General features: G+C 47.8%; 5 non-coding genes and 2 pseudogenes across 5 annotated transcripts; all 7 read left to right on the forward strand.

The window, feature by feature from the left end:
• The first annotated feature begins 1,440 nt into the window (after positions 1-1,440).
• On the forward strand, positions 1,441-1,631 carry LOC130308737 (U2 spliceosomal RNA). The gene has a single exon (XR_008857675.1). It is a non-coding gene; the product is annotated as a U2 spliceosomal RNA (small nuclear RNA).
• Positions 1,632-3,732: 2,101 nt separating this feature from the next.
• LOC130308748 (U2 spliceosomal RNA) lies at positions 3,733-3,923 on the forward strand. Its single transcript, XR_008857686.1, has one exon. It is a non-coding gene; the product is annotated as a U2 spliceosomal RNA (small nuclear RNA).
• Positions 3,924-6,020: 2,097 nt separating this feature from the next.
• On the forward strand, positions 6,021-6,211 carry LOC130308759 (U2 spliceosomal RNA). Its single transcript, XR_008857696.1, has one exon. It is a non-coding gene; the product is annotated as a U2 spliceosomal RNA (small nuclear RNA).
• A 2,089-nt stretch (positions 6,212-8,300) lies between these two features.
• LOC130308763 (U2 spliceosomal RNA) lies at positions 8,301-8,380 on the forward strand (annotated as a pseudogene).
• Positions 8,381-11,874: 3,494 nt separating this feature from the next.
• Positions 11,875-12,048, forward strand: LOC130308756 (U2 spliceosomal RNA; annotated as a pseudogene).
• Positions 12,049-14,139: 2,091 nt separating this feature from the next.
• Positions 14,140-14,330, forward strand: LOC130308764 (U2 spliceosomal RNA). The gene has a single exon (XR_008857698.1). It is a non-coding gene; the product is annotated as a U2 spliceosomal RNA (small nuclear RNA).
• Positions 14,331-16,426: 2,096 nt separating this feature from the next.
• On the forward strand, positions 16,427-16,617 carry LOC130308726 (U2 spliceosomal RNA). Its single transcript, XR_008857665.1, has one exon. It is a non-coding gene; the product is annotated as a U2 spliceosomal RNA (small nuclear RNA).
• Positions 16,618-18,488: the final 1,871 nt, after the last annotated feature.

Here is an 18,488-nt window from a genome sequence, read left to right on the forward strand (position 1 = left end):
ATGCTATTGTGCACCTACCTGATGCATCAGAAGGTGCGAGGCCCTTGCTAAATTCTGTGCACAGACTTTGAGATCTATGCTTTAGACTGTATCTAAACCTGCTCCAACATGGACTGACATTCTGGCCTACTTTCAGCCGATGCGACTTGTCTGTCGCTGAACAGTCGCTTTTTATGTATTCAGCACCTATGTATAATGTTGTAAAAATGCTCTAGAAGCTAAAGTCGCAGAAATGTCACACATATTTGGCCTGCAACTTTCTGTGCGACAAATTCAGACAGGAAAAATCAGTATAAATCCTTAGAAAATTATCCCCCAGTGTCTCCATCTGCTGGCGGTATTGAATAAGCATTGCTGCACTGATGGGGTATGCATTAGACGAAAAAAAAGAAGAAAAAGAAGAATAATACGCCCAGAAAAGAGGCGAAAAGGAGAAAAACGTAAAAAAACGTGAAAAAAAAGTAAGAGGAAGAGAAGGGAAAAAAAGGTGGAAATGGGTTTAAAAGTGATTTCGGCGGAGAAATATATATATATATATATATATATATATATATATATATATATATATGCGCACACACACATATAGATATAAACGTATTCTCCGTTGAGATATTGCAGCCGCTGCTGTGTCCAGGCCCAGGAGCCTTAGCACTGTGCTGTGATGTCACTCAATACCACTGACATCACTAGGTGTAAACAACATCTCTCCTTTGCTGTGTATGTGACTATGGAGCTGTTTGGTGATGTCGTCTATTACGGCCTTCATAGAAGCAACAGGAGATTGTTGCATCCATCTTGAACCCTCAGAACTACAGTGCTATGATGTCACTCACTTCCACAGGCCTTGCAGAGTGTAAACAACAACAACCCAGCTTTGTTGTGTATGTAACCAAAGGGATTTGTGATGTCACCTAGAACCTTCACAGCAGCGACAGCTTTATGAGGAGCATCAGCACTGCTCTGCCTGAGCAGAACCATCACCGCCATAGGTTGTCAAATAACCCGGATTTAACCCACACAGGTAAGTCCAATGGGGTGCAGGCATGTCCTCTATGCTTACAGCTTCCCGTGGGTGTTGGTTTGATACCGTTTGGGGACAGCCAAGGAGGCATCTGCAGGCAACAAAGGTAGGTGTGTGCTTGTGTGTGTGTTTCCTATGCAGATCCTAAGCCCAGTGTCACATGCAAGTAGGAGGAGTAAGAAGGGTTCCTGGCAAATCCGGGTTATGGATTGCATTTAAAAAGGCCCCGTGGGAGTGCAATGGGCCCCTGTCTTGCTGCTTAGCAATAATGGTATGGGTTTAGGTTCTGCTGTGTGTACTGGTGGTTGACTGCCCCCCAGCCCAGAGTGTGCATGGAAAATTGTCTGGCAGCCTCCCTGACAGCAAGCAGTGATAGTGCCCATGAAGGGGACCTTGTTGGGCCCGCCCCTTTCACGGTTATCGCTTCTCGGCCTTTTGGCTAAGATCAAGTGTAGTATCTGTTCTTATCAGTTTAATATCTGATACGTCCCCTATCTGGGGACCATATATTAAATGGATTTTTGAGAACGGGGGCCGATTTCGAAGCTTGCTTCCGTCGCCCTATGCATTGACCCGATATGGCAGTATCTTCGGGTACAGTGCACCACCCCCTTACAGGGTTAAAAAGAAAGATTCCTACTTTCATTGCTACCTGCTTGCTGGCTAGCCAGCTAGCCAGCCCTGTGGGCCTTGCTGCTGCTGCAGCCAAAAAACAAAAGGTGGTGCTGCTGCTGCTTCTGCTGCTTCTGCTTCTGCTTGTGTCTGGCCCCTGTTGGAGCGTCCAGGCACAGGACTTCTGCTGCTGCTGACTAAATGGCCTCCTTAATTGGATCATTTGAGTAGCCAGCACACCTGTGCAGGTAGGGCATGACATGATAGGCAGCTGCCTTGATAGCGGGTGGGTGCTGAATGTTCCTAATTGACAAAATAAGATTAATGCTTATGAAGAAATATAAAATCTCATCCCTTCCCCAATATCGCGCCACACCCCTACCCCTTAATTCCCTGGTTGAACGTGATGGACATATGTCTTTTTTCGACCGTACTAACTATGTAACTATGTAACATAACATGGGGGGGGGGGGGGGGTCTCCTGGCTGTTCACACAGGTGTGTCATTGCTGTACATTGACCATGCATTGCTTCTGTGGTATTGCAAAGGCAAAGACAAATGCTTCCAGCCATCCATTGCACTAATGGATTGGTCATCAGCTGGCTGTCTATGTCCCGCATCAATATAGACCAAAGTACAGAGGGTTAGGCTATGCTATTGTGCACCTACCTGATGCATCAGAAGGTGCGAGGCCCTTGCTAAATTCTGTGCACAGACTTTGAGATCTATGCTTTAGACTGTATCTAAACCTGCTCCAACATGGACTGACATTCTGGCCTACTTTCAGCCGATGCGACTTGTCTGTCGCTGAACAGTCGCTTTTTATGTATTCAGCACCTATGTATAATGTTGTAAAAATGCTCTAGAAGCTAAAGTCGCAGAAATGTCACACATATTTGGCCTGCAACTTTCTGTGCGACAAATTCAGACAGGAAAAATCAGTATAAATCCTTAGAAAATTATCCCCCAGTGTCTCCATCTGCTGGCGGTATTGAATAAGCATTGCTGCACTGATGGGGTATGCATTAGACGAAAAAAAAGAAGAAAAAGAAGAATAATACGCCCAGAAAAGAGGCGAAAAGGAGAAAAACGTAAAAAAACGTGAAAAAAAAGTAAGAGGAAGAGAAGGGAAAAAAAGGTGGAAATGGGTTTAAAAGTGATTTCGGCGGAGAAATATATATATATATATATATATATATATATATATATATATATATATATATATATGCGCACACACACATATAGATATAAACGTATTCTCCGTTGAGATATTGCAGCCGCTGCTGTGTCCAGGCCCAGGAGCCTTAGCACTGTGCTGTGATGTCACTCAATACCACTGACATCACTAGGTGTAAACAACATCTCTCCTTTGCTGTGTATGTGACTATGGAGCTGTTTGGTGATGTCGTCTATTACGGCCTTCATAGAAGCAACAGGAGATTGTTGCATCCATCTTGAACCCTCAGAACTACAGTGCTATGATGTCACTCACTTCCACAGGCCTTGCAGAGTGTAAACAACAACAACCCAGCTTTGTTGTGTATGTAACCAAAGGGATTTGTGATGTCACCTAGAACCTTCACAGCAGCGACAGCTTTATGAGGAGCATCAGCACTGCTCTGCCTGAGCAGAACCATCACCGCCATAGGTTGTCAAATAACCCGGATTTAACCCACACAGGTAAGTCCAATGGGGTGCAGGCATGTCCTCTATGCTTACAGCTTCCCGTGGGTGTTGGTTTGATACCGTTTGGGGACAGCCAAGGAGGCATCTGCAGGCAACAAAGGTAGGTGTGTGCTTGTGTGTGTGTTTCCTATGCAGATCCTAAGCCCAGTGTCACATGCAAGTAGGAGGAGTAAGAAGGGTTCCTGGCAAATCCGGGTTATGGATTGCATTTAAAAAGGCCCCGTGGGAGTGCAATGGGCCCCTGTCTTGCTGCTTAGCAATAATGGTATGGGTTTAGGTTCTGCTGTGTGTACTGGTGGTTGACTGCCCCCCAGCCCAGAGTGTGCATGGAAAATTGTCTGGCAGCCTCCCTGACAGCAAGCAGTGATAGTGCCCATGAAGGGGACCTTGTTGGGCCCGCCCCTTTCACGGTTATCGCTTCTCGGCCTTTTGGCTAAGATCAAGTGTAGTATCTGTTCTTATCAGTTTAATATCTGATACGTCCCCTATCTGGGGACCATATATTAAATGGATTTTTGAGAACGGGGGCCGATTTCGAAGCTTGCTTCCGTCGCCCTATGCATTGACCCGATATGGCAGTATCTTCGGGTACAGTGCACCACCCCCTTACAGGGTTAAAAAGAAAGATTCCTACTTTCATTGCTACCTGCTTGCTGGCTAGCCAGCTAGCCAGCCCTGTGGGCCTTGCTGCTGCTGCAGCCAAAAAACAAAAGGTGGTGCTGCTGCTGCTTCTGCTGCTTCTGCTTCTGCTTGTGTCTGGCCCCTGTTGGAGCGTCCAGGCACAGGACTTCTGCTGCTGCTGACTAAATGGCCTCCTTAATTGGATCATTTGAGTAGCCAGCACACCTGTGCAGGTAGGGCATGACATGATAGGCAGCTGCCTTGATAGCGGGTGGGTGCTGAATGTTCCTAATTGACAAAATAAGATTAATGCTTATGAAGAAATATAAAATCTCATCCCTTCCCCAATATCGCGCCACACCCCTACCCCTTAATTCCCTGGTTGAACGTGATGGACATATGTCTTTTTTCGACCGTACTAACTATGTAACTATGTAACATAACATGGGGGGGGGGGGGGGGTCTCCTGGCTGTTCACACAGGTGTGTCATTGCTGTACATTGACCATGCATTGCTTCTGTGGTATTGCAAAGGCAAAGACAAATGCTTCCAGCCATCCATTGCACTAATGGATTGGTCATCAGCTGGCTGTCTATGTCCCGCATCAATATAGACCAAAGTACAGAGGGTTAGGCTATGCTATTGTGCACCTACCTGATGCATCAGAAGGTGCGAGGCCCTTGCTAAATTCTGTGCACAGACTTTGAGATCTATGCTTTAGACTGTATCTAAACCTGCTCCAACATGGACTGACATTCTGGCCTACTTTCAGCCGATGCGACTTGTCTGTCGCTGAACAGTCGCTTTTTATGTATTCAGCACCTATGTATAATGTTGTAAAAATGCTCTAGAAGCTAAAGTCGCAGAAATGTCACACATATTTGGCCTGCAACTTTCTGTGCGACAAATTCAGACAGGAAAAATCAGTATAAATCCTTAGAAAATTATCCCCCAGTGTCTCCATCTGCTGGCGGTATTGAATAAGCATTGCTGCACTGATGGGGTATGCATTAGACGAAAAAAAAGAAGAAAAAGAAGAATAATACGCCCAGAAAAGAGGCGAAAAGGAGAAAAACGTAAAAAAACGTGAAAAAAAAGTAAGAGGAAGAGAAGGGAAAAAAAGGTGGAAATGGGTTTAAAAGTGATTTCGGCGGAGAAATATATATATATATATATATATATATATATATATATATATATATATATATGCGCACACACACATATAGATATAAACGTATTCTCCGTTGAGATATTGCAGCCGCTGCTGTGTCCAGGCCCAGGAGCCTTAGCACTGTGCTGTGATGTCACTCAATACCACTGACATCACTAGGTGTAAACAACATCTCTCCTTTGCTGTGTATGTGACTATGGAGCTGTTTGGTGATGTCGTCTATTACGGCCTTCATAGAAGCAACAGGAGATTGTTGCATCCATCTTGAACCCTCAGAACTACAGTGCTATGATGTCACTCACTTCCACAGGCCTTGCAGAGTGTAAACAACAACAACCCAGCTTTGTTGTGTATGTAACCAAAGGGATTTGTGATGTCACCTAGAACCTTCACAGCAGCGACAGCTTTATGAGGAGCATCAGCACTGCTCTGCCTGAGCAGAACCATCACCGCCATAGGTTGTCAAATAACCCGGATTTAACCCACACAGGTAAGTCCAATGGGGTGCAGGCATGTCCTCTATGCTTACAGCTTCCCGTGGGTGTTGGTTTGATACCGTTTGGGGACAGCCAAGGAGGCATCTGCAGGCAACAAAGGTAGGTGTGTGCTTGTGTGTGTGTTTCCTATGCAGATCCTAAGCCCAGTGTCACATGCAAGTAGGAGGAGTAAGAAGGGTTCCTGGCAAATCCGGGTTATGGATTGCATTTAAAAAGGCCCCGTGGGAGTGCAATGGGCCCCTGTCTTGCTGCTTAGCAATAATGGTATGGGTTTAGGTTCTGCTGTGTGTACTGGTGGTTGACTGCCCCCCAGCCCAGAGTGTGCATGGAAAATTGTCTGGCAGCCTCCCTGACAGCAAGCAGTGATAGTGCCCATGAAGGGGACCTTGTTGGGCCCGCCCCTTTCACGGTTATCGCTTCTCGGCCTTTTGGCTAAGATCAAGTGTAGTATCTGTTCTTATCAGTTTAATATCTGATACGTCCCCTATCTGGGGACCATATATTAAATGGATTTTTGAGAACGGGGGCCGATTTCGAAGCTTGCTTCCGTCGCCCTATGCATTGACCCGATATGGCAGTATCTTCGGGTACAGTGCACCACCCCCTTACAGGGTTAAAAAGAAAGATTCCTACTTTCATTGCTACCTGCTTGCTGGCTAGCCAGCTAGCCAGCCCTGTGGGCCTTGCTGCTGCTGCAGCCAAAAAACAAAAGGTGGTGCTGCTGCTGCTTCTGCTGCTTCTGCTTCTGCTTGTGTCTGGCCCCTGTTGGAGCGTCCAGGCACAGGACTTCTGCTGCTGCTGACTAAATGGCCTCCTTAATTGGATCATTTGAGTAGCCAGCACACCTGTGCAGGTAGGGCATGACATGATAGGCAGCTGCCTTGATAGCGGGTGGGTGCTGAATGTTCCTAATTGACAAAATAAGATTAATGCTTATGAAGAAATATAAAATCTCATCCCTTCCCCAATATCGCGCCACACCCCTACCCCTTAATTCCCTGGTTGAACGTGATGGACATATGTCTTTTTTCGACCGTACTAACTATGTAACTATGTAACATAACATGGGGGGGGGGGGGGGGTCTCCTGGCTGTTCACACAGGTGTGTCATTGCTGTACATTGACCATGCATTGCTTCTGTGGTATTGCAAAGGCAAAGACAAATGCTTCCAGCCATCCATTGCACTAATGGATTGGTCATCAGCTGGCTGTCTATGTCCCGCATCAATATAGACCAAAGTACAGAGGGTTAGGCTATGCTATTGTGCACCTACCTGATGCATCAGAAGGTGCGAGGCCCTTGCTAAATTCTGTGCACAGACTTTGAGATCTATGCTTTAGACTGTATCTAAACCTGCTCCAACATGGACTGACATTCTGGCCTACTTTCAGCCGATGCGACTTGTCTGTCGCTGAACAGTCGCTTTTTATGTATTCAGCACCTATGTATAATGTTGTAAAAATGCTCTAGAAGCTAAAGTCGCAGAAATGTCACACATATTTGGCCTGCAACTTTCTGTGCGACAAATTCAGACAGGAAAAATCAGTATAAATCCTTAGAAAATTATCCCCCAGTGTCTCCATCTGCTGGCGGTATTGAATAAGCATTGCTGCACTGATGGGGTATGCATTAGACGAAAAAAAAGAAGAAAAAGAAGAATAATACGCCCAGAAAAGAGGCGAAAAGGAGAAAAACGTAAAAAAACGTGAAAAAAAAGTAAGAGGAAGAGAAGGGAAAAAAAGGTGGAAATGGGTTTAAAAGTGATTTCGGCGGAGAAATATATATATATATATATATATATATATATATATATATATATGCGCACACACACATATAGATATAAACGTATTCTCCGTTGAGATATTGCAGCCGCTGCTGTGTCCAGGCCCAGGAGCCTTAGCACTGTGCTGTGATGTCACTCAATACCACTGACATCACTAGGTGTAAACAACATCTCTCCTTTGCTGTGTATGTGACTATGGAGCTGTTTGGTGATGTCGTCTATTACGGCCTTCATAGAAGCAACAGGAGATTGTTGCATCCATCTTGAACCCTCAGAACTACAGTGCTATGATGTCACTCACTTCCACAGGCCTTGCAGAGTGTAAACAACAACAACCCAGCTTTGTTGTGTATGTAACCAAAGGGATTTGTGATGTCACCTAGAACCTTCACAGCAGCGACAGCTTTATGAGGAGCATCAGCACTGCTCTGCCTGAGCAGAACCATCACCGCCATAGGTTGTCAAATAACCCGGATTTAACCCACACAGGTAAGTCCAATGGGGTGCAGGCATGTCCTCTATGCTTACAGCTTCCCGTGGGTGTTGGTTTGATACCGTTTGGGGACAGCCAAGGAGGCATCTGCAGGCAACAAAGGTAGGTGTGTGCTTGTGTGTGTGTTTCCTATGCAGATCCTAAGCCCAGTGTCACATGCAAGTAGGAGGAGTAAGAAGGGTTCCTGGCAAATCCGGGTTATGGATTGCATTTAAAAAGGCCCCGTGGGAGTGCAATGGGCCCCTGTCTTGCTGCTTAGCAATAATGGTATGGGTTTAGGTTCTGCTGTGTGTACTGGTGGTTGACTGCCCCCCAGCCCAGAGTGTGCATGGAAAATTGTCTGGCAGCCTCCCTGACAGCAAGCAGTGATAGTGCCCATGAAGGGGACCTTGTTGGGCCCGCCCCTTTCACGGTTATCGCTTCTCGGCCTTTTGGCTAAGATCAAGTGTAGTATCTGTTCTTATCACTGGCCAGGCAGTGGCCTCACGGCCCTTCCTACTGGTCTGGTGGGGGCGACAATAGGTCTGCGGGGGTGGCCATCCTGATCAGGGGAGGTAACTTTGCACTTGATTCCGTCCGGGAGCTCGTCTGTGGCAGACTTCTTGTCGCAGACGGTTCCTGGGCGGGTGAGCCCGTGCGGCTCATCAACGTGTACGCCTCCCCTGAGAGGGATGTCCGACTGGAGGTTCTCCAGGCCCTGCGGGCTGAACTCGCCACCACTAGGGCAGTAGTGTTGGGTGGTGACTTCAACTGCCCCATTGAGGTGGACGGGCGCAGTTCTGGCACATCCGCCAACCTGGACGTGACGTCTAAACTGCTGATTGAGATGGTGACGGAGGCATCCTTGCAGGACGTTGTCGGGTCCGTCGGGAACGGCTCCGTAAACTATACGTGGAGCCGCCCCGATGGCTCGCTCCGTTCTCGGATAGACTTCATCTTCACTTCGAGAGCAGTCAGAAAGGTGTCGTACTCTATGGTCCCCTGCTTCTTCTCTGACCACAGGGCCATTCGATTCCGGGGGACTCTGGGCCATGGATTCCCACCTGGCCCAGGCTCCTGGAAGTTGAATTGTGCCCTGTTGGAGCAGAGGGAGGTCATGGAGGAACTTAGGGATGCGTACCTTGTATGGCGAAATGACAAATGTCTGTTCAAGTGCATCAGCGACTGGTGGGAATATGTTAAAGTCGAATTCCGTTGTTTCTTTCAGGCAAAAGGCAGACAACAGGCGTGTGCGAAGAAGTGGGACTTGAGGAAACTGCAGCGCGAGCTGCGGTCCCTGCAGGACCTGCTCCAGTGTGGCTGGGACGTCAGGGAGGAGCTGGAGGAGACCAAAAAGAGCTTGAAAAGGCACTTTGAGGAGGAATCCAAGCGAATCGTCTTTCGTTCCAAGGTGGAGAACCTGGAGAAGGGTGAGAAATGTAACTCTTTCTTTTTCAGGAAGCTCCATGCCGGCCACACGCCCCTGACTGAGCTACGAGATGAGACCGGACACATGAGGAGCGGCAAGGAGGAAGTGATGGGGGTCGTCCACGACTTCTACAGCAACCTCTACGCCCCCAAGTCATCCGACCCCGAAGCCGCCGAGAGGTTCCTGTCAGGTGTCACTAACGTTGTTGATCCCGCAGGTGCGGCGGCTATGGACGATCCCTTGACGGTGGGGGAGCTGCTCTCTGCCGCTAAATCCTTTAAGCCCGGCAGGACCCCGGGCAGTGACGGTCTCCCGGCCGAGCTCTACGTAGCGCTGGGTGACCTGACCTGTCCGGACCTGTTGGAGGTGTACGAGGAGATGGTGGTGGGGGGCAGAATGCCTCCGTCGTTGAGGGAAGGGATGATCACGATCTTGTATAAGCGGAAGGGGGAGAGATGTGACCTGAAAAACTGGCGTCCCATCTCTCTCCTGAACGTGGACTACAAGATCCTCGCCAAGGTGCTGGCCAACAGGCTGAAACCTGTCATGGGGCAGATCGTCCATCCGGACCAGACCTGCAGCATTCCTGGCCGCAGGATTGCCGACAGCCTTGCCCTTGTGAGAGACACGGTCCATTACATCCAGGACCGCGGGGGCCGCGCCGCCCTGGTCAGCTTAGATCAGGAGAAGGCGTTCGACCGTGTCTCCCACGCATTCATGGACAGGGTTTTGCGCAGGCTGGGTCTGGGGAAGATGTTTTGCTCTTTTGTTAACGTTATGTATTTTGACATTTACAGCACGGTGTTGGTGAACGGCTGGAAGACTGACCCCTTTTCCATTCTTTCAGGGGTTAGACAAGGCTGCCCTCTTTCACCTCTCCTTTTTGTTTGTGTTATAGAGCTCTTCGCTGAGACTATCCGGCAGAGTGGAGAGATCAGAGGGATCACCGCACCAGGACCAGATCGCCACGAGGTCAAGTGCTCGCTCTACATGGACGACGTGACCGTCTTCTGCGCTGACCAGCGTTCGGTGACTGCACTCGTCCAGACCTGCGAGGACTTCGGCAGAGCTTCGGGGGCAAAAGTCAACTGCGGGAAGTCGGAGGCCATGCTCTTCGGGGAGTGGCACCTGGCTTCTTCCGCCCCCTTCCCCTTTACTATTAAGCCGGACTTCATTCAAATTCTTGGAGTCTGGTTCGGGAAGGAAGGAGCGGCCCTTAAGTCTTGGCAAGACCGACTAGGAAGGATAAACTCAAAGATCGGACTGTGGAGCTCCAGAAAGCTCACGATGGAAGGCAAGGCACTTGTCCTGCGGAGTGAAGTTTTGCCTGTGCTCCAATATACCGCACAGGCCTGGCCTCCCCATACCACCGTTTGCAAGGCCATCACCCGGACAGTATTTGGCTTCGTCTGGGGCAAAATGGACAGAGTCAAGAGGACCGTGATGTACAAGGAACCCCGCAAGGGTGGGAAGGGAATACCCGACATCCCCGCTCTGCTGAGGGCCTCCTTTGCATGTGTCACGGTGCAGCGGACTCTTGTAGAAAAGACTGGCTCAGCGGGCAGGTCCATGTCTCGCTTGCTTCTCATGCCCCTCTGGAGACAGCTGGGCTGGGACAAGTGGGACAGCTCCATCCCTTACAACTGGAGCACTCCCTGGTTCTATGGGGATGTTGTCCGGTTTGTGAGGGAGCACCAGCTGGAAGGACTGAAACCAGACCTATGGAAGCCAAAGACAATCCACAAGCTCATCCGAGCTAAGGACTCGACCGAGCTGGTTCCGGGACTCCCCGCAGCCACTGCAGAGACAGTTTGGAACAATGTGGCCTCAAAGCGGCTTACCAATGGACACAAGGACTTGTCGTGGATGGCCGTCATGGGAGGTCTCTCTCTCAGGTCATTCATGCATGCCCGCAACCTGTGCAAGACCCGGTACTGCCCCCGTTGCCCCTACGTGGAGGAAACATCTTTCCACGTGTTTTGGCAGTGCCCCTTTGCACAGGGTCTGTTGGACGCCCTAGAACAGGAACTCAGAGACTCAGTGCCCAGGAGCTGCCTATCGTACCATTCGGTGCTTTACGGCCTGTTCCCTGGGACCCACGACGTGGAGGCCATCCAGGAGGCCTGGCGCCTTATGAACTGTTTTAAGGACGCAGTGTGGCTCTCCAGGAACCGCCTCGTGATCAACAGGGAAAACATGTCCGTCCGGGACTGCCGCAGGTTCATCAAGAACCTGCTTAGAGACTATTCCATCTTGGACAGCTCGGCCGTTGATGAGGAAGAAGAGGAGTGAAGACCCCTCTCCTTCTCCCATGTCTCCCTGAAGATACAGCCCAACAGTTTGGCCCTGTGATCCGCCCCCTCCCTACCCCCACATAGTCGCCCACACCCCTACCCCGATCACAGATTGTATTATTTGGTTTTTGTTTGATCTCTTGTGCTTTTCTATTGCAGGATTGAGCTGAATGTTAGAGTAGCATGGTGTGCGATGTATAGCTTAGGGAACCTTTGCTGTGTATTGTACTATCATGCTTTGTGTGACTGTAATTTATTGTACGACTTGTAATGACTGAACGGAAAATAAAGCTCTTTCAATCAAAAAATCTGTTCTTATCAGTTTAATATCTGATACGTCCCCTATCTGGGGACCATATATTAAATGGATTTTTGAGAACGGGGGCCGATTTCGAAGCTTGCTTCCGTCGCCCTATGCATTGACCCGATATGGCAGTATCTTCGGGTACAGTGCACCACCCCCTTACAGGGTTAAAAAGAAAGATTCCTACTTTCATTGCTACCTGCTTGCTGGCTAGCCAGCTAGCCAGCCCTGTGGGCCTTGCTGCTGCTGCAGCCAAAAAACAAAAGGTGGTGCTGCTGCTGCTTCTGCTGCTTCTGCTTCTGCTTGTGTCTGGCCCCTGTTGGAGCGTCCAGGCACAGGACTTCTGCTGCTGCTGACTAAATGGCCTCCTTAATTGGATCATTTGAGTAGCCAGCACACCTGTGCAGGTAGGGCATGACATGATAGGCAGCTGCCTTGATAGCGGGTGGGTGCTGAATGTTCCTAATTGACAAAATAAGATTAATGCTTATGAAGAAATATAAAATCTCATCCCTTCCCCAATATCGCGCCACACCCCTACCCCTTAATTCCCTGGTTGAACGTGATGGACATATGTCTTTTTTCGACCGTACTAACTATGTAACTATGTAACATAACATGGGGGGGGGGGGGGGGTCTCCTGGCTGTTCACACAGGTGTGTCATTGCTGTACATTGACCATGCATTGCTTCTGTGGTATTGCAAAGGCAAAGACAAATGCTTCCAGCCATCCATTGCACTAATGGATTGGTCATCAGCTGGCTGTCTATGTCCCGCATCAATATAGACCAAAGTACAGAGGGTTAGGCTATGCTATTGTGCACCTACCTGATGCATCAGAAGGTGCGAGGCCCTTGCTAAATTCTGTGCACAGACTTTGAGATCTATGCTTTAGACTGTATCTAAACCTGCTCCAACATGGACTGACATTCTGGCCTACTTTCAGCCGATGCGACTTGTCTGTCGCTGAACAGTCGCTTTTTATGTATTCAGCACCTATGTATAATGTTGTAAAAATGCTCTAGAAGCTAAAGTCGCAGAAATGTCACACATATTTGGCCTGCAACTTTCTGTGCGACAAATTCAGACAGGAAAAATCAGTATAAATCCTTAGAAAATTATCCCCCAGTGTCTCCATCTGCTGGCGGTATTGAATAAGCATTGCTGCACTGATGGGGTATGCATTAGACGAAAAAAAAGAAGAAAAAGAAGAATAATACGCCCAGAAAAGAGGCGAAAAGGAGAAAAACGTAAAAAAACGTGAAAAAAAAGTAAGAGGAAGAGAAGGGAAAAAAAGGTGGAAATGGGTTTAAAAGTGATTTCGGCGGAGAAATATATATATATATATATATATATATATATATATATATATATATGCGCACACACACATATAGATATAAACGTATTCTCCGTTGAGATATTGCAGCCGCTGCTGTGTCCAGGCCCAGGAGCCTTAGCACTGTGCTGTGATGTCACTCAATACCACTGACATCACTAGGTGTAAACAACATCTCTCCTTTGCTGTGTATGTGACTATGGAGCTGTTTGGTGATGTCGTCTATTACGGCCTTCATAGAAGCAACAGGAGATTGTTGCATCCATCTTGAACCCTCAGAACTACAGTGCTATGATGTCACTCACTTCCACAGGCCTTGCAGAGTGTAAACAACAACAACCCAGCTTTGTTGTGTATGTAACCAAAGGGATTTGTGATGTCACCTAGAACCTTCACAGCAGCGACAGCTTTATGAGGAGCATCAGCACTGCTCTGCCTGAGCAGAACCATCACCGCCATAGGTTGTCAAATAACCCGGATTTAACCCACACAGGTAAGTCCAATGGGGTGCAGGCATGTCCTCTATGCTTACAGCTTCCCGTGGGTGTTGGTTTGATACCGTTTGGGGACAGCCAAGGAGGCATCTGCAGGCAACAAAGGTAGGTGTGTGCTTGTGTGTGTGTTTCCTATGCAGATCCTAAGCCCAGTGTCACATGCAAGTAGGAGGAGTAAGAAGGGTTCCTGGCAAATCCGGGTTATGGATTGCATTTAAAAAGGCCCCGTGGGAGTGCAATGGGCCCCTGTCTTGCTGCTTAGCAATAATGGTATGGGTTTAGGTTCTGCTGTGTGTACTGGTGGTTGACTGCCCCCCAGCCCAGAGTGTGCATGGAAAATTGTCTGGCAGCCTCCCTGACAGCAAGCAGTGATAGTGCCCATGAAGGGGACCTTGTTGGGCCCGCCCCTTTCACGGTTATCGCTTCTCGGCCTTTTGGCTAAGATCAAGTGTAGTATCTGTTCTTATCAGTTTAATATCTGATACGTCCCCTATCTGGGGACCATATATTAAATGGATTTTTGAGAACGGGGGCCGATTTCGAAGCTTGCTTCCGTCGCCCTATGCATTGACCCGATATGGCAGTATCTTCGGGTACAGTGCACCACCCCCTTACAGGGTTAAAAAGAAAGATTCCTACTTTCATTGCTACCTGCTTGCTGGCTAGCCAGCTAGCCAGCCCTGTGGGCCTTGCTGCTGCTGCAGCCAAAAAACAAAAGGTGGTGCTGCTGCTGCTTCTGCTGCTTCTGCTTCTGCTTGTGTCTGGCCCCTGTTGGAGCGTCCAGGCACAGGACTTCTGCTGCTGCTGACTAAATGGCCTCCTTAATTGGATCATTTGAGTAGCCAGCACACCTGTGCAGGTAGGGCATGACATGATAGGCAGCTGCCTTGATAGCGGGTGGGTGCTGAATGTTCCTAATTGACAAAATAAGATTAATGCTTATGAAGAAATATAAAATCTCATCCCTTCCCCAATATCGCGCCACACCCCTACCCCTTAATTCCCTGGTTGAACGTGATGGACATATGTCTTTTTTCGACCGTACTAACTATGTAACTATGTAACATAACATGGGGGGGGGGGGGGGGTCTCCTGGCTGTTCACACAGGTGTGTCATTGCTGTACATTGACCATGCATTGCTTCTGTGGTATTGCAAAGGCAAAGACAAATGCTTCCAGCCATCCATTGCACTAATGGATTGGTCATCAGCTGGCTGTCTATGTCCCGCATCAATATAGACCAAAGTACAGAGGGTTAGGCTATGCTATTGTGCACCTACCTGATGCATCAGAAGGTGCGAGGCCCTTGCTAAATTCTGTGCACAGACTTTGAGATCTATGCTTTAGACTGTATCTAAACCTGCTCCAACATGGACTGACATTCTGGCCTACTTTCAGCCGATGCGACTTGTCTGTCGCTGAACAGTCGCTTTTTATGTATTCAGCACCTATGTATAATGTTGTAAAAATGCTCTAGAAGCTAAAGTCGCAGAAATGTCACACATATTTGGCCTGCAACTTTCTGTGCGACAAATTCAGACAGGAAAAATCAGTATAAATCCTTAGAAAATTATCCCCCAGTGTCTCCATCTGCTGGCGGTATTGAATAAGCATTGCTGCACTGATGGGGTATGCATTAGACGAAAAAAAAGAAGAAAAAGAAGAATAATACGCCCAGAAAAGAGGCGAAAAGGAGAAAAACGTAAAAAAACGTGAAAAAAAAGTAAGAGGAAGAGAAGGGAAAAAAAGGTGGAAATGGGTTTAAAAGTGATTTCGGCGGAGAAATATATATATATATATATATATATATATATATATATATATATATATATATGCGCACACACACATATAGATATAAACGTATTCTCCGTTGAGATATTGCAGCCGCTGCTGTGTCCAGGCCCAGGAGCCTTAGCACTGTGCTGTGATGTCACTCAATACCACTGACATCACTAGGTGTAAACAACATCTCTCCTTTGCTGTGTATGTGACTATGGAGCTGTTTGGTGATGTCGTCTATTACGGCCTTCATAGAAGCAACAGGAGATTGTTGCATCCATCTTGAACCCTCAGAACTACAGTGCTATGATGTCACTCACTTCCACAGGCCTTGCAGAGTGTAAACAACAACAACCCAGCTTTGTTGTGTATGTAACCAAAGGGATTTGTGATGTCACCTAGAACCTTCACAGCAGCGACAGCTTTATGAGGAGCATCAGCACTGCTCTGCCTGAGCAGAACCATCACCGCCATAGGTTGTCAAATAACCCGGATTTAACCCACACAGGTAAGTCCAATGGGGTGCAGGCATGTCCTCTATGCTTACAGCTTCCCGTGGGTGTTGGTTTGATACCGTTTGGGGACAGCCAAGGAGGCATCTGCAGGCAACAAAGGTAGGTGTGTGCTTGTGTGTGTGTTTCCTATGCAGATCCTAAGCCCAGTGTCACATGCAAGTAGGAGGAGTAAGAAGGGTTCCTGGCAAATCCGGGTTATGGATTGCATTTAAAAAGGCCCCGTGGAGTGCAATGGGCCCCTGTCTTGCTGCTTAGCAATAATGGTATGGGTTTAGGTTCTGCTGTGTGTACTGGTGGTTGACTGCCCCCCAGCCCAGAGTGTGCATGGAAAATTGTCTGGCAGCCTCCCTGACAGCAAGCAGTGATAGTGCCCATGAAGGGGACCTTGTTGGGCCCGCCCCTTTCACGGTTATCGCTTCTCGGCCTTTTGGCTAAGATCAAGTGTAGTATCTGTTCTTATCAGTTTAATATCTGATACGTCCCCTATCTGGGGACCATATATTAAATGGATTTTTGAGAACGGGGGCCGATTTCGAAGCTTGCTTCCGTCGCCCTATGCATTGACCCGATATGGCAGTATCTTCGGGTACAGTGCACCACCCCCTTACAGGGTTAAAAAGAAAGATTCCTACTTTCATTGCTACCTGCTTGCTGGCTAGCCAGCTAGCCAGCCCTGTGGGCCTTGCTGCTGCTGCAGCCAAAAAACAAAAGGTGGTGCTGCTGCTGCTTCTGCTGCTTCTGCTTCTGCTTGTGTCTGGCCCCTGTTGGAGCGTCCAGGCACAGGACTTCTGCTGCTGCTGACTAAATGGCCTCCTTAATTGGATCATTTGAGTAGCCAGCACACCTGTGCAGGTAGGGCATGACATGATAGGCAGCTGCCTTGATAGCGGGTGGGTGCTGAATGTTCCTAATTGACAAAATAAGATTAATGCTTATGAAGAAATATAAAATCTCATCCCTTCCCCAATATCGCGCCACACCCCTACCCCTTAATTCCCTGGTTGAACGTGATGGACATATGTCTTTTTTCGACCGTACTAACTATGTAACTATGTAACATAACATGGGGGGGGGGGGGGGTCTCCTGGCTGTTCACACAGGTGTGTCATTGCTGTACATTGACCATGCATTGCTTCTGTGGTATTGCAAAGGCAAAGACAAATGCTTCCAGCCATCCATTGCACTAATGGATTGGTCATCAGCTGGCTGTCTATGTCCCGCATCAATATAGACCAAAGTACAGAGGGTTAGGCTATGCTATTGTGCACCTACCTGATGCATCAGAAGGTGCGAGGCCCTTGCTAAATTCTGTGCACAGACTTTGAGATCTATGCTTTAGACTGTATCTAAACCTGCTCCAACATGGACTGACATTCTGGCCTACTTTCAGCCGATGCGACTTGTCTGTCGCTGAACAGTCGCTTTTTATGTATTCAGCACCTATGTATAATGTTGTAAAAATGCTCTAGAAGCTAAAGTCGCAGAAATGTCACACATATTTGGCCTGCAACTTTCTGTGCGACAAATTCAGACAGGAAAAATCAGTATAAATCCTTAGAAAATTATCCCCCAGTGTCTCCATCTGCTGGCGGTATTGAATAAGCATTGCTGCACTGATGGGGTATGCATTAGACGAAAAAAAAGAAGAAAAAGAAGAATAATACGCCCAGAAAAGAGGCGAAAAGGAGAAAAACGTAAAAAAACGTGAAAAAAAAGTAAGAGGAAGAGAAGGGAAAAAAAAGGTGGAAATGGGTTTAAAAGTGATTTCGGCGGAGAAATATATATATATATATATATATATATATATATATATATATATATATATGCGCACACACACATATAGATATAAACGTATTCTCCGTTGAGATATTGCAGCCGCTGCTGTGTCCAGGCCCAGGAGCCTTAGCACTGTGCTGTGATGTCACTCAATACCACTGACATCACTAGGTGTAAACAACATCTCTCCTTTGCTGTGTATGTGACTATGGAGCTGTTTGGTGATGTCGTCTATTACGGCCTTCATAGAAGCAACAGGAGATTGTTGCATCCATCTTGAACCCTCAGAACTACAGTGCTATGATGTCACTCACTTCCACAGGCCTTGCAGAGTGTAAACAACAACAACCCAGCTTTGTTGTGTATGTAACCAAAGGGATTTGTGATGTCACCTAGAACCTTCACAGCAGCGACAGCTTTATGAGGAGCATCAGCACTGCTCTGCCTGAGCAGAACCATCACCGCCATAGGTTGTCAAATAACCCGGATTTAACCCACACAGGTAAGTCCAATGGGGTGCAGGCATGTCCTCTATGCTTACAGCTTCCCGTGGGTGTTGGTTTGATACCGTTTGGGGACAGCCAAGGAGGCATCTGCAGGCAACAAAGGTAGGTGTGTGCTTGTGTGTGTGTTTCCTATGCAGATCCTAAGCCCAGTGTCACATGCAAGTAGGAGGAGTAAGAAGGGTTCCTGGCAA

The sequence above is a fragment of the Hyla sarda genome, unplaced genomic scaffold, assembly GCF_029499605.1.
Source record: "Hyla sarda isolate aHylSar1 unplaced genomic scaffold, aHylSar1.hap1 scaffold_1493, whole genome shotgun sequence".
Lineage (NCBI taxonomy): Eukaryota > Metazoa > Chordata > Amphibia > Anura > Hylidae > Hyla > Hyla sarda.